Raw genomic sequence first — 14,028 nt, forward strand, 5'->3', positions numbered from 1 at the left:
GTAAACAGTAGAGACCCAACTACAAAATCTCTTCCTGTTTCCAAGTCTATGTAGTGTCGACCTCATAATAGACTCCAGCTGACTTGGTTGAAGTCTTATTGTGAATCAAGTGTAACCAATACTTCAGGATTTTTTTGTGGTTGCCTTCTCTTTGAGGTGTGAGATCCTGTGAATAGTGTTGTGTGTTTGACGGCCTCTGATAGATCTGGATTGATGAGCTCCCATCAATCCTGGCACATATTTAGCTAGCCTGTTGGCCAAAGTCTTTGTAAAGATTTTGCCATCCTAATTCATTAATATAATTGCTGTGTATGTTTGCAGTCCCGAGTGTCCTTTCCTTGTTTGTGTGTTAGGTTGATGTCTGCTTCTCTCTTTTGGGTGCTACCCTGGTTTCCTCTTTGAAAGAATTGAAGAGGCCTATCATTGGAGGGACCTATTGTGTCCTTTTGCTTTCATTCATTTCAATAATCTGATTGCTTCACTGACTTTGTTTCTCTATTGGTTTATCTGAGTATTCTTTTTGGGTGTTTGTAAGTCGGGGCAGGTTACATCTTTGCAAATATTCTTCACTGTTTTTTTCATTTCTCTTAACCCCATTATATCATTGGTAAAAGTTTTGAAAGGTTTCCAGTTTTTCTTGCCTCATCTTTTAGAAGTTCCCCAAAGGGCCACACATTTTTTAAATATGTTGTTTATTTCATGTAGCTTTTAATTGTAGTGCTAGTAATTTGTGTTATTGTTCTTCACATATTACTTTTGTTGTAGTTTTAGAGGGATGTTCTCTTCTATAATACTTTTAGGCATTGTCATTTTGCTTTTCTGTCTGTTAAGCTTCCACATTCTCCCTGCCATAGTTAGCATCTTTTTAAGCTAGTCTAATGTTCTCAGATCTTTGCATATTTTTTCTGTTAAGAGTTACCAATATCCCTCATATGAACAGCTTCAAAGTATCAAACTTCAGCTGTGACGAAGAAGGGTCTTCTGTGTGCCATTACATAAAGTACTTAATGTGATTGTGAAGTTCTTGTGTATTAACTGGATTTCTATGGAGATAATCGTTGGGCTTCAATCCTCTCTTCATTGGTCAGGTGTTCCAGTAGGCCAGTCCACAATCATCTATGTGTGGTCTGAGAAAACGATGTCCCCCCCATCTCAAATTTTCCAATTTCTTAAATAGTCTGTATGAAAACATAGTCTGATTTTGTGTAGGTTCTGTATATGGTTGAGAAAAGGGATAATCACTCTTCTCTCCTCGTGTATACCACCACACATCTGTTAATACCAGTTCTACTAGTATGTTCTTCTTTATTTTTTAACTATTTACTTTATATATCACTAGCTACTTTATATAATTGGCATTGTGGTTTAGGTGTCTCTAGCTCACCACTCCATTACTCCATACTAAATTAAAGTTGCCTCATATTGTCTTTCCAGAAAATTGGCCATTGTTTGTAATAGTTTTTTTAATAGTTCCTGGTTTGTGTTGGGTGCATAGATGCTCGGAATCACTATCATCTCTGTTTTTGCTGTATAAAATCAAACAAATTGTTTTTAAAATTACTATAAACCTTTCCTTATATTCCAATGGTGTCAAAATATATATTTCTTTATTATTTGTATTCATTAGTACGTATTAACAGGCATAGTGTGTTTAATCAAAATTGCATCTCTTGCCTTTGTATTACCAGAGTGGAATTGCAATCAGTAATCTGTGTTTAAGTATTTTCTGGTAATCCACCCACACTCCCAATCAGATGTGTTCCTTGTAGTATAACAAGGGATGATTACATATCTACTAAGTGCATCCATAGCCTTAATCGCTTATTTAGTGAATTTAGGCCTTTCAAATGCTTCAATAAGAGTCTAGGCATTTGCTAACCTATTGATTGGTTCAACTGCCCTGTGTTTTATACTGGAAGGAGGTGTGCTATTGGGTTCCTCACCCCTCCATCCTGTCCTCACTTCCAAAGGTCAGCAGAAAGGTTGCAGGAATGAAATTAACAACCACTGTCTTTTCTTCTCTGGCTCTGCTGCTGCATTATGGTATCTTCTAGAAGTACCTTTTAACATTTTGCTTGCTTGATACCATTTCAAAATTCTTCTTCCCGATGTGTACCACATAGTTATTACCCTCGAATGCTGTTCTTCAAAGTTCTGAGTGTCTGCCTGTTCAGCTAGAAGTTTGTCTTTGTTCAGAACATCTTTCGACACTTCTCCACTAGTTGTGTTACGTTTTCCTTTGGTAAGTCACACCTTACCTTAGGTCCCTCAAATTGTTCTATATTCAGGTTCTTGAAAGATGCCCTCTCTTTCCTGGGTGTGAAAAGTGTCTTTCACCTCCTGACTTTGCTGTAACCTCTTTTTCAGTTTAAATACTATGCCCTCTGGAAACATCCATCTGTAACAAACTTGTTTGATTCTGAAAACCTCCACTACCAGACTTTGAGAATTGCCATCTTTTTTGTAGGATTTTCTGAACTAGACGACAGACATATGCTTCCATTTCCTCTCTGTTGCAAAATCTCCCCTTTTTGGGTGTTAACACCCAGGTGTTATTTTAAGACTTGCCTACTGGTAATCTTGAATTCTAACACTGGGGCGCTGCTAAGCAGTGCCCAGTGTCTGTGCTCTGGCCCCTAAAATGTGTCAACATTGATTTAAAACCTGATTGTCACTTTTAATGATTCTATGAGGCCATAGTATATGGTGCAGAAATACACGCTGGCAAGGACATGGGCAGTTACATGCTGTTTGTAGATTGCAGCACCTATGGTGCCATCCTTTAAAGTGGCAGTGAAAACATGCCTTCATGCCTACCCTATGTAGCCTAACAGCAGCAGCATGAACCTTGCTTCACTGACCTGTTAACATCAGCCTTCTGAGGTAGGAAAACCTGATTTTAAGTATTAAATAAGTCAATCAATCAATCAAGGATTTATAGAGCGCGCTAATCACCCGTTAGGGTCTCAAGGCGCTGCGGGGGGAGCTACTGGTCGTAGAGCCATGTCTTGAGGTGTTTCCTGAATGTCAAGAGGTCTTGGGTCTGGCGAAGGTGGAGTGGTAGGGAGTTCCAGGTCTTTGCGGCTAGGTGAGAGAAGGATCTTCCTCTGGCGGTGGTGCAGTGGATGTGGGGGATGGAGGCGAGGGCGAGGCTGGCGGAGCGAAGATTGCGGGTGGGGGTGTGGAAGGTGAGTCTGTTGTTGAGGTAGGCTGGGCCTGTGTCGTGGAGGGCCTTGTGTGCGTGGATGAGGAGTTTGAAGGTGATCCTCTTTGATACTGCTAGCCAGTGAAGGTCTTTGAGGTGGGGGGAAATGTGGTCACGGCGTGGGATGTCCAGAATGAGGCGGGCGGATGCGTTCTGGATTCTTCTTTGCAGCTTTGTTAGGAGTTTGGTAGTTATTCCTGCATATAGGGCGTTTCCGTAGTCCAATCGACTGCTGACCAGGGCGTGGGTGACAGTTTTCCTGGTTTCGACGGGAATCCATTTGAAGATTTTGCGGAGCATGCGGAGAGTGTTGTAGCAGGAAGAGGAGATGCCATTGACCTGCTGAGTCATGCTGAGTGTGGAGTCGAAGATGAAGCCGAGGTTGCTTGCGTGGGTGGTGGGTGAGGGCGTGGTTCCTAGTGAGGTGGGCCACCAGGAGTCATTCCAAGTTGAGGGGTTGGTGCCAAAGATGAGGATTTCTGTCTTGTCTGTGTTTAACTTAAGGTGGCTTGATTCCAGCCAGCTGGCGATGGTGTGGAGTCCCTTGTGGATGTTATTCTTTGCAGTTGTAGGGTCTTTCTGGAAGAAGAGGATGAGCTGAGTGTTGTCTGCGTAGGAAACTATGTTGATGTGGTGGGTTCGTGCGATGTTGGCGAGGGGGGCCATGTAAACGTGGGGCTGAGCGAAGATCCTTCGGGAACGCCACAGATGATTCTGGAGGCTTCTGACAGGAACGGTGGGAGGTGGACTCTCTGGGTTCTGCCTGAGAGAAATGACGAGATCCAGTCGAGTGCCTTGTCACGGATTCCAGCGTTGTGGAGGCGTGTGCGGAGAGTGTGATGACATACCGTGTCGAAAGCTGCGGAGAGGTCCAGGAGAATGAGTGCTGCTGTTTCTCCTTCGTCGAGCATGGTCCTAATGTCGTCTGTGGCAGCAATGAGTGCAGTCTTGGTGCTGTGGTTTCTGCGGAATCCGGATTGGGAGGTGTAGAGTACCTTGCCTTCCAGGAACCTGTATAGTTGTCTGTTTACGATTTGTTCGATGACCTTGCCTGGAAGGGAAGGGGAGGAGGGAGATTGGCCGGTAGTTCTTGGGGTCATCTGGGTCTGCCTTTGGTTTCTTCAGCAGGGCGTTGATTTCTGCATGCTTCCATCTTTCTAGGAAGGTGGCTGACTCGAAGGAGCTGTTGATGGTTTTGCAGAGGTAGGGGGCGATGATGATGTTTGCCTTATTGAAGATATGGTGTGGGCAGGGGTCAGATGGTGATCCAGAGTGGATGGAGGCCATGGTGGTGGCGGTGTCCTCTATGTTGACGGGGGTCTAGGTGTGGAGGAGGTGGGTGTTGCTTGGAGAGTTGGGTTCTTGGTTGTTTGTAGTCAGCTGGTGGGACTGGGGTTTGAAGCTATTGTGGAGTTCTTCTATCCTTCGACGGAAGTGGGTTTCTAGTGAGTTGCAGAACTCCTGTGATGGCGGGGGTTCGTTGGACCAGGTCCTGGGGGTGGAGAGCTCATTGATGATGCCGAAGAGCTCTTTACTGTTGTGAGCGTTGGCGTCAATGCGGTTTTTGAAGTGGGTCCTTTTGGTGGTGCGGATCAGTTGGTGATGTTTGCGTAGGGCATCCTTGAAAGCGATGTGGTTGGAGTTGGTAGGGTCAAGGTGCCAGTTTTTTTCCATTCTGCGACATAGCCGTTTGGATTCCTGTAGTTCTGGGGTGAACCAGCTGGCCTTGATTCTGTGGGAGGTGTTTGGTTTTTTTTTGAGCGGTGCAAGGGTGTTGGCGCAATCTTCTATCCAGTGATACAGGTTGGTGGTGGCTGTGTTGGGTCTAGGGTCCCAGGGGGTGGGGCCCGGGCGAGAGTGGAAATCAGTTGATATTTTGCTCCAGTTGCGTCGTCGGGGTCTTGTGCGGTGGTGGTGAGTGACTGGTTTCTGGTAGGAGAAGTGGATGCAGCGGTGGTCTGTCCAGCTGAGTTCAGTGGTGTGGCTGAAAGAGATGTGGTTGCTGGCTGAGAAGATGGGGTCGAGTGTGTGGCCTGCGGAGTGGGTGGGTGAAGTGACGAGTTGCTTGAGCCCGAAGTTGGCTAGGTTGTCGATTAGGTTGGTGGTGTTGATATCATTGTTATTTTCGAGGTGGAAGTTTAGGTCACCGAGGAGGATGTAGTCTGTTGAGGCGAGGGCTTGGGAGCTGATGGCGTTGGCGATGTCGTCACAGAACTGCGGTCTGGGTCCAGGGGTCTGTAGACCAGTGTTCCTCTGAGTGTGTTTTTGGCGTTGATGTGGATTTTGAAGTGGAGGTGCTCAGCGGAGTTGATGGTGTCATGGGAGTTGGTGGAGACTCTTATGGTGTTTTTGTGGACTATGCCGATTCCTCTTCCTGGTCTGTTGATTCGGTCTCTTCTGGTGATATTGTAGTTTTCTGGTATGGCTATGGCTACGTCTGGTTCCGAGGCCGAATTTATCCAGGTTTCGGTGAGGAATGTGACATCTGGCGAGTATGTGGTCAGGAGGTCCCAGAGTTCAATTGCATGTTTGTGGACGGAGCAGGTGTTAAGTAGGATGCATCTTAGGCGGTTGTCTGTTTTGACTTAGAGTTTGGAGGTTAGGTTGCAGGTGAAATTGCAGGCTTTGCAGGAGAAGGGTCCTTTGGTGCGCGTCGGTGTGGACTGGAAGCAGATGGAGGAGCGTCCTGGATTAAGGGCGTGGAGTTCGTTGGCAGTGTAAAGGTGTTTGGTGGCACGGGAGGCGTGTTGGCCAGGGGGCCTGGCGCTGGGTGCGGTCTTGGTGCAGACGGGCTTTCTTTTGGCCCGCCAGTGGCGCGTCCGCACTGCGGCCGGCATAAGAGGGGAGGTGGGTGGGAGTGGCAGCTGGGAGAAGGGAGGGAAACCTCCAATGGGAGTGCGGGGCGGGGGCAGCAGGAGTCAGGAGCGGGAAGAGCTCCGAGGAGGAGGGAGAAGGGCGGGGCCGTGGGGAAGCAGCGCCGCAAACCTTCCGGGAGAGGAGAAGCCAAGAAACCCAAACAAGACCAGACAAGCCCAAACAAGCCCAAAACAATGGCAGCACTTACCAGAGCAGTGGTGAGGAGGAAGCGACCTGCCTGCAAGGATGCAGGGTCAGAGGTCACTTCTAACCTCACTCTGCAGCTGGCATAAGAGGGGAGGTGGGAGGGAAACCTCCAATGGGAGTGCAGGGGCGGGGGCAGCAGGAGTCAGGAGCGGGAAGAGCTCCGAGGAGGAGGGAGGGGGGCAGGCCGTGGGGGAAGCAGCGGCGCGAACCTTCCAGGAGAGGAGAAGCCAAGAAGCCCAAACAAGCCCAAAACAATGGCAGCACTTACCGGAGCAGTGGTGAGGAGGAAGCGACCTGCCTCACCCCTAAATGCAGCTTGCTGCCTACAAGATAAGTTGCATAATATTTAAAAGTGGGGCATGTATGACATTAGAAATGACATGCTTCCCCAGTGTCTAGGCCCAAAACAATATTGTCACTGATAAGGCTATAACTGGTATAGGAAAAGACAAAGTACATAATCTATATTTAAATTGATACCTTTTGACCTCTGCCAGCTACAGACTCCATCCAAAGACTTAATTTTATATGTAATAAAAATCAAATAAAATGGTGAAGTCGATTTTGGTAAAAATATGGAAAGTGTAACTGCCTTAAGCTGATGGAGGCCAATTCGTATTAGCACTCTAGCAACTGGCCCGCCTGTATTTGGTTTGAGTAGGTGTGAATTAGGTAATAAAATTGCTACTAGAGCAGAGACCATGGCCTGGACGTGTAATGTTATCATGATACCATTTGGCCTGCTTTTCAAAGGATATTATGGAGATGGTGGTCACCTGGCTAGTGTGAAAGGGATTGTAGTGATTGTTCTGAGGTGTCCATCCTCATTCCGAGCCTCTGCATGTCTCGATTAATTTCAGAAATGTCTTTGTCTAGATCAGTTTGAAGTGTGAGACCCCTTACTAACGTTTTGTCAAAGTCCTCTTTTAGGTCAGTCAGGCAGAATTGTGTTTTTTTTGTAGAGTATAGTCTTGGCCCTATTAAACAATTTCTGGATGTTTTGTGTTGGTTACTTCTTTTGTTTTTGATAGACTGTCCCATCAGCGTGTTAAACATGCCCAGCTTGTTCTTTTTGGAGTTTTCAATTGATCAGGGAGTCCTTTTGCCTACTCAACCCAGTTGTTTAAACAGGCTTTTTAAACGTGTGGGATTCCTGCAACTTCTTGACCCAAAAACCTTGAAATTGGTCACTGTTATCTCAGTTATCAGGCAGTTTTTCCTCACCTTTCTTATAGAGCCTTTTAGTGTCAGCCTTGTTTTTCAGGGCTTGTGACATAGACACTGCCCCCAGTTCAATGTCCAGTGCACTTGTTATTATGTTTGGGGGTGGGGTTATCAGTTCTGCTTCACAACCTGCATTGTTTTCACTTGGGCGTGGTCCCCCTCTTCTCCGCCATACCTAAGGCTTGGAATATTTCCATGGCTTGTGATCTTCAGGGATGAGCACACACACCTCCTGCTCTTCAAACATAAGTAACTTACTCCTTGTGTCCCCCATCTCTTATGTTTATCTCCTGCGTTCATGCTGCGTATTGCACACCACCGGTGTTTGCATTCACTCATTGTTTTGGGTGCTTCAGATCTTGCCTCTTACCCACGTTTTTGTTCATGTTGTTTTCTCCTCAATCCTGATATCCACCTCTGTGTGTGCTCTCAATCTTTCAACCATTTGGGGGATATGTCTCCTCCTTTGCGTCTGTATTACCAGTTTCTCCTTACAGCTAGCTTGTCCCCACCGAAGCCCTTGTTCCCGTACTGTCTCTTCCTCAGTTCTTCATAGTGTGCGATGGTGACCGCCATTTTGTTTCCGTAGCTCAGCCATTCTTTACTTTTCAGTGGTTTGGCCTCTTATCCATCACCATCCACTTGTTTTCTCTATGGTCCTGGGACCTTTCTGTTCTACGTTTTCCTTTGAGGCAATGTCACTGCAGTTTAGTTATTTTTAAAGGCATAAGAGGTGTTCATTTATAAAACTGCTGTGAAGCGTTTCCTCATAGTTGCGTCACTGGCACCATCTTCAAAGCCTTTTTTTTTTTTTTACGTAATGGATCATATTTAGAAGTAGGAAATGAAAAGCATGGAAATACTAGGCTCAGTGTCAGCTTTAGTACCCAGATTACATAAGAAGTACTGTTCCTTCACCACCCACCTCCCTTCCCCCCTGGAATTAACATCTCTGATGCCTTCCTAGATATCTGAAGGCGGATTCTGTAGGAATGCATTGTGCACAGCCCCATTCTAGGAGCCCATGTTCTCCTTGCACAGCTTTACTGAAGAGGAAAATTAGAAAAATGGTAAATCTTTGTAAGAGTCTCCATATTAGCAGCTAAAGAATGATGATACCCGTTCAATTTTCCAAGAAGTTGTGTAAGGGCTTCATCAGCCATGTTAGATGTCACATCAGATTTCTTCAGATGGCAGGAGATGTGGTTCTTCAATGGCAGGGGTGGTTGTGTTTCACTTTGTTTAAACTCAAAGTGCAATATTTTGTCTTGCACATTCTATTCGATGTGTAACAACGTTTTGGAAGTCATTTCGTTGAGGTTATGCAATCATTCCAGTAAGACATCTATGTGGTGCACTCCTTGAAAATGCTACATTATTATTGCGGGTGCTCTTTTATGAAGCAAGTCACAGCTGTCTGTTCTTCAATAGAGGCAGCTATCAACCATACCCATCCCCTACATCAACAACCTTCATAGGCAATTACACTTTGACATTAGTCAGTCTTCTCTTCATATCTGTCTCAGTCAGATAGAGCACCTTTGTTCTCATACTTCATCAATGATGACCTCCTGCCAAAGCAAACAGCAAGACCCTTTCACCATCACTGATTTGCAGTCATCCCATGTTCCCCAGTTTCCAGCACCAGTTCTCCCAGATCCCAGACTCTCTGCCTTTTCTACTCAGTGGCAATGAATTACAACCGAATGCTGAGTGTTTAAAATGAGGAAATGCAAGCACATGCTAGAATTCATCCCAAGGCTGCCTCCGAAGAAAACCACTCTCCATCGTATAGTCAAATATACTGTTCATGTTTCACCTTGAGCTTTTCCTCAAATCCCAGCAAAGCAAAGGGTCTATTCCCAGTTCTTTCCGTGTCAAGAAAAAGAAGTCAAGAATGGCGCCTAATTTTGGTGGTTCAGCAGCTTAATAAATATTTTGAGAAAGCAGTCATTCTGGATGGTAACCTTGCAGAAAATGTTGCAATTGGTTTAAGAAGAAGATTTTGACTTCTATGGATCTCCATGATGCCTGCGTCCATATACCCATTTATCCCAAGTACCTTAAGAACCCTTGATTCGAAGAAACTGAGTGTCAATACCAATTCAAGTTGCTCTCTTTGGCCTCAAGTCATTTCCAAAAATGTTCATGAAGTGCATGATCCCAGTGACAACTTTCCTGTGCTGTCAAGGTGATCATGTCTTCCTGTGCCTTGACAACTGGCCAGCCAAGGGGAGCACCGTTATCAGCACTGGAATATCCACAAGGAAAGCATACAACTGTTCATCCAATTAGACCTGATACTCAACTTTATCAAGTCTCATCCATTTTCTGGGCATCATCTTGAAAAACAGTTTAGGCAAAGCCTTTCCATAGAAGAATAGATTTCTGTGTCAATAGTTCCTGTCCCAGCAGATTAAAAAAAGTTAGAGGCAAAGCCTCCCCATCTTTTCAGGTTTTTATTGGTGATGACGTCCTCCTCCAGCCCATTGACTGCCTACTCCGGGTTGCAAATGTGCCACGTACAAGAAGAATTGGACACCGATTGTGTCCAAGGGTCAGGATCTTTCAAAAATTGCATCTATGTGACGTACAAGATTAAAAAAAACACCCTGACATGGTGGCTGAAGCAAATCATGCATTCAAGGTTTACACGTTCAATCTTAACTGACCCATTTTCTTATGACTATGATGCTCACTGGAAGTCCAACGTCGTTTTTTTTTTTTGTGACTAATGAGAAAGACTTTAATATAATATTCTGGAGTTCATGATATTCTGAAATGGGCTTTTTTTTTACAAGTCTGGAGAATTTGCCCTTGCTGGTGAGGAAGGACGACACAACCACCATGTTTAATACTCATGAGCAGGAAGGAACAAAGTCTCTCACTCTTAGAGGATGTCTACTTCTTTTGGCTTGGGCTATAGAGCATGACATTTCACAGATGGCAGAACATCTCCCTGATTTAGTGAGCTCCTGGTGGATGTCCTAAGCAGGACAGTGAGCTTCTCTTACGAGTTGGATTTTTGATCATGATCTGTTGACCAAAATATGTAGGCAATCTGGTCATCCAGTACTAGGTCTAATTGCGACACAGTCGAACACAAAGTGCTGGAACATCGCAGCAGGCAATGGCATAAGTGGTGGAGGGCAAATGCCTTTCCAGTCACGTATTACAAGACCTTTACTTACACCTTCTCTAGGGCCTCCCCTCATTCTGAGCGTTCTCAGCAAAGCCATGAGGGAGACCTGCAGACCTATCCTCAGAGCCCTCCATGGGCGTGTCAGTATTGGTTCACTGACCTTCTGCACCTGTCCCAAGCTCCAGCCACCCATCTGGGCCGAACATATGGGCATGGAGAATGGACAAATTCACCACCACAACCCAGTGCCCTTGAACATATCAGCATGACTCCCGAACACCTGAAGTTTTTACAGTTAAATATTCCTCTAGATTGCTTACATATTCTTTCCCCAGGCCTGAGCTTTTTCTACTACCAAAACTTATCAAGCAAAATGGAAATACTTCTGTATTTGGCGTCACAGTAATGGTCTACACTTAATATGTGTACAACTGCATCAGATATCACCTTATCTGCTACATTGGAACAGTCTGGCCTCAGCTACTCCTCCGTTATTGTACACCTGCCTGCTGTTTCAAGATTTGGAAAGCTTCTGAATCATTCTTTCTTCTGTCAAAAATAATTATATAAAGAGTCCAAAGAGGACCATTCATGCTCATTCTGCCTGTATGGACTCGGGTCTCCAAGGGTTGCTTACTATTGCCCATGGCCAACTGATTAAATAATCACTCAAACCTATTAAAAAAGCTGACATATTTGTGTCATGGAAATTTGCTCTGCTGCCGGCCTTAACATTTGGTAGAGGAGTTTGAGAAATGTATGCTTTTTTCAATTTGGTAAAGACATTGGCCTTCAAAATCCTATCATAAAGTGCAAGAAAAGCCCTATATTCCTTAGCTGCCTGCAAATGGCTGGAACTCTACATCAGTTTACCAAGCCTTTCGACCAACTCTCCATGACTTTTGTCCACCCCCAGAAAGGTAGTTTGTTCTCAGAAGAAGTAATAGTGAGATGGAATGCTGTTGTTATTATACTCCGTTACGCTATGGTTGATAATTCTGTAGCTGGTACTGTGTGAGCCGATTCTATGAGGGAAGGGGTGGCAATAGCTGCACGTGCTGTAGCAGTTCCTCTAGCAGACACATGTAAAAAGGTAGCTTGGAAAAGCTGCCACATTTATGAAACATTACTGCTTTATGCAGACTCTTATAGACACTCAGCCTGTCATAAAGGCAATGGATCTAATAAGTATGGGTTATGTGCTAGAGCAGGCTTCTTCAACAAGTGTATCATGAGTTGCTGGTAACTCTCCAGCTGCCTGTAGTAGCTCTCCTGTATGCAGCCCAGCTTCAAGGTTTTCCTTGGTTGAATTAACATATATATGTAAACCAAAATGGACCAGTGTGTATTTGAGATAGAGGTTTGTGTATTTACACAACTCATATGCTTATGTTTGGAGAAAAGTGCCTGCATTTTCAAAATATATTTAAAGCTGATATTTGAGTGACAAATCATTCAACCTTACAGAAGCTTATTACTGACTATGTTTGTGGCATGTGTAGCTGAAGTTACACATGCTCCTGCCATCTAGTGTGGGGCTTAGGCGTGTGCAACTTGTTTTTCTTCAAAGAAGTCGTTCGAGTCACAAGGTGTAGTGGATCCTCCTATGACTGGTAATGCGCATGAGCATTGGCTCCATTATTAGATTGTTTTCTTTCCACCATTAGGTTCGGACGGGCCACTGATCAAGCTCTGGGTCTATGCCTTTTGATGCCTGTCAGCTGACGTTTTCGGTCTGACCTCTTCCATTGGTACTAAAACACTTTCTGTTATTGGTTTCTTCTGGTCTGTCAGACTTCGACAACAGGATTTCTCTGTGCTCCTCCTCTGGGTCCTGTCCCTCAGGGCCTTCACCCTTATCTTCGGTTCTTGTCATAGATGATGATCAGACAGTGATGAAGGACTCCCTTCCAATGCTGCCCTCAGTGTCACTCAAACTATTCCTTGGACCGGACAGCATCAGCTCTGCAACTTTTGCTGTTCTCCCGAACATGACGAGGCCATCTGTCCAGCCGGCCATGCCCTCTGTTCCAAGAACACTTTCTAGTATCGATGTGATCAGAGACTTGCATGCTGGAAAATTCAGCGCCAGGAAGGAGATGACACCCCTGATATCTTCGAGAGCAGGGCATCTAAGAGCAGTTGGACACTGGCTCATCTGCATTCGATCTTCTGCAGTCAACCCTCTCCAGGTCAGCCCTGAACCCAGCTCCCAGTTTGAGTCCGAGACAGGGGAATGGCAGCATCTGGAGGTGCAGCAGGTCTCGAAGTCTTCAGCTGTGAGTACAGCTTCCCACTCTAAGAGTGCACAACAACACACTGCAAAGGCTGAGCACTGCCCCAGTGTGTTAGGGGGCCAAGGCCACAGGCCTCTTAACAGGTCTCCGGTCACCACTGGCTGCGGCCATGGTTGGCACGATTAAAGGCCTTGGAGCTGATGCCGCTCCTTCCACAAGTGGCGAGGATGCCTCACAAGCCCGACTGTTCCTTGGAAATGTAGGGCGTTGTGATCCTCGCGATGAAATCTGAAGTGTGGCATTGCTGGCGTCGGTTCTGGAGGTCGGTGCGGGGGTCGCCGGGCCTTTGAAGTCACACACGTTGCAGATCGAACCTTTGTGGACTGGGGCTGCAGTGCAGGATGGGACGGTGCTTTGAGTACCTCATGAGTGGTGTCCACAAGCCATGGTGGAGGCAGCAGCATCAATGTCAGCGTGGAGCATCGTCACCAGTAATGCCAAGGCTGTAGTGTGAGGAAGGCGATGGCGGAGTGCAGGGCCCACAGGTCACGGTGCAAGCAGCGGCTCGGTGGCGGTGAGACCAGGGTTGCGGTGCCACGTGGGGCACGGCTCTGTGTGGTGTCGTCAGGTCACGGTGCAGTCAGCAGCATTGTTGATGGCATTACAGTGGTTTTACTTCTGTTGCAGTAAACACACACAGTTCCCAGTGCTGTAGGTAGATAAAACTGAAGTCTTGAATATCCCTGAGACTTTCAACAGGGAGGCAAGCTCTACTCCAAGCCCTTGGAGAAACTTCACAAGCAGGATACACAGCAAAGTCCAATCTTTGCCCTATTTAAGGCAGAAGCAGCAACTGCATGCCAACCCAGCAAAGCGCACACAGCAAAGGAGCAGCACTCCTCCTCCAGCTCTTCTCCTTGCCAGAGGTTCCTCTTCATCCAGAAGTGTTCTGAAAGTCTGGAGTTTTGGATCCACTACTTATACCCATTTCAACATTTGAAGTAAGTAAACTTCAAAGGAAAGTCTCTTGTTGACCAGATCCTGCCTTGCCCAGGCCTGGTCCCAGACACTCACTCAGGGGTTGGAGACTACATTGTGTGAGAACAAGCACAGCCCTTTCAGATGTAAGTGTCAGCTTCTACCTCCCCACTCCAGCC

At 45.9% G+C, this 14,028-nt stretch overlaps 1 protein-coding gene across 4 annotated transcripts in view; it reads left to right on the forward strand.

The window, feature by feature from the left end:
• The window catches only part of CEP164 (centrosomal protein 164), a 393,961-nt gene that overhangs the window by 288,933 nt on the left and 91,000 nt on the right, over positions 1–14,028 (forward strand). The window lies entirely within an intron of this gene.

The sequence above is a fragment of the Pleurodeles waltl genome, chromosome 3_1 (genome assembly GCF_031143425.1).
Source record: "Pleurodeles waltl isolate 20211129_DDA chromosome 3_1, aPleWal1.hap1.20221129, whole genome shotgun sequence".
Lineage (NCBI taxonomy): Eukaryota > Metazoa > Chordata > Amphibia > Caudata > Salamandridae > Pleurodeles > Pleurodeles waltl.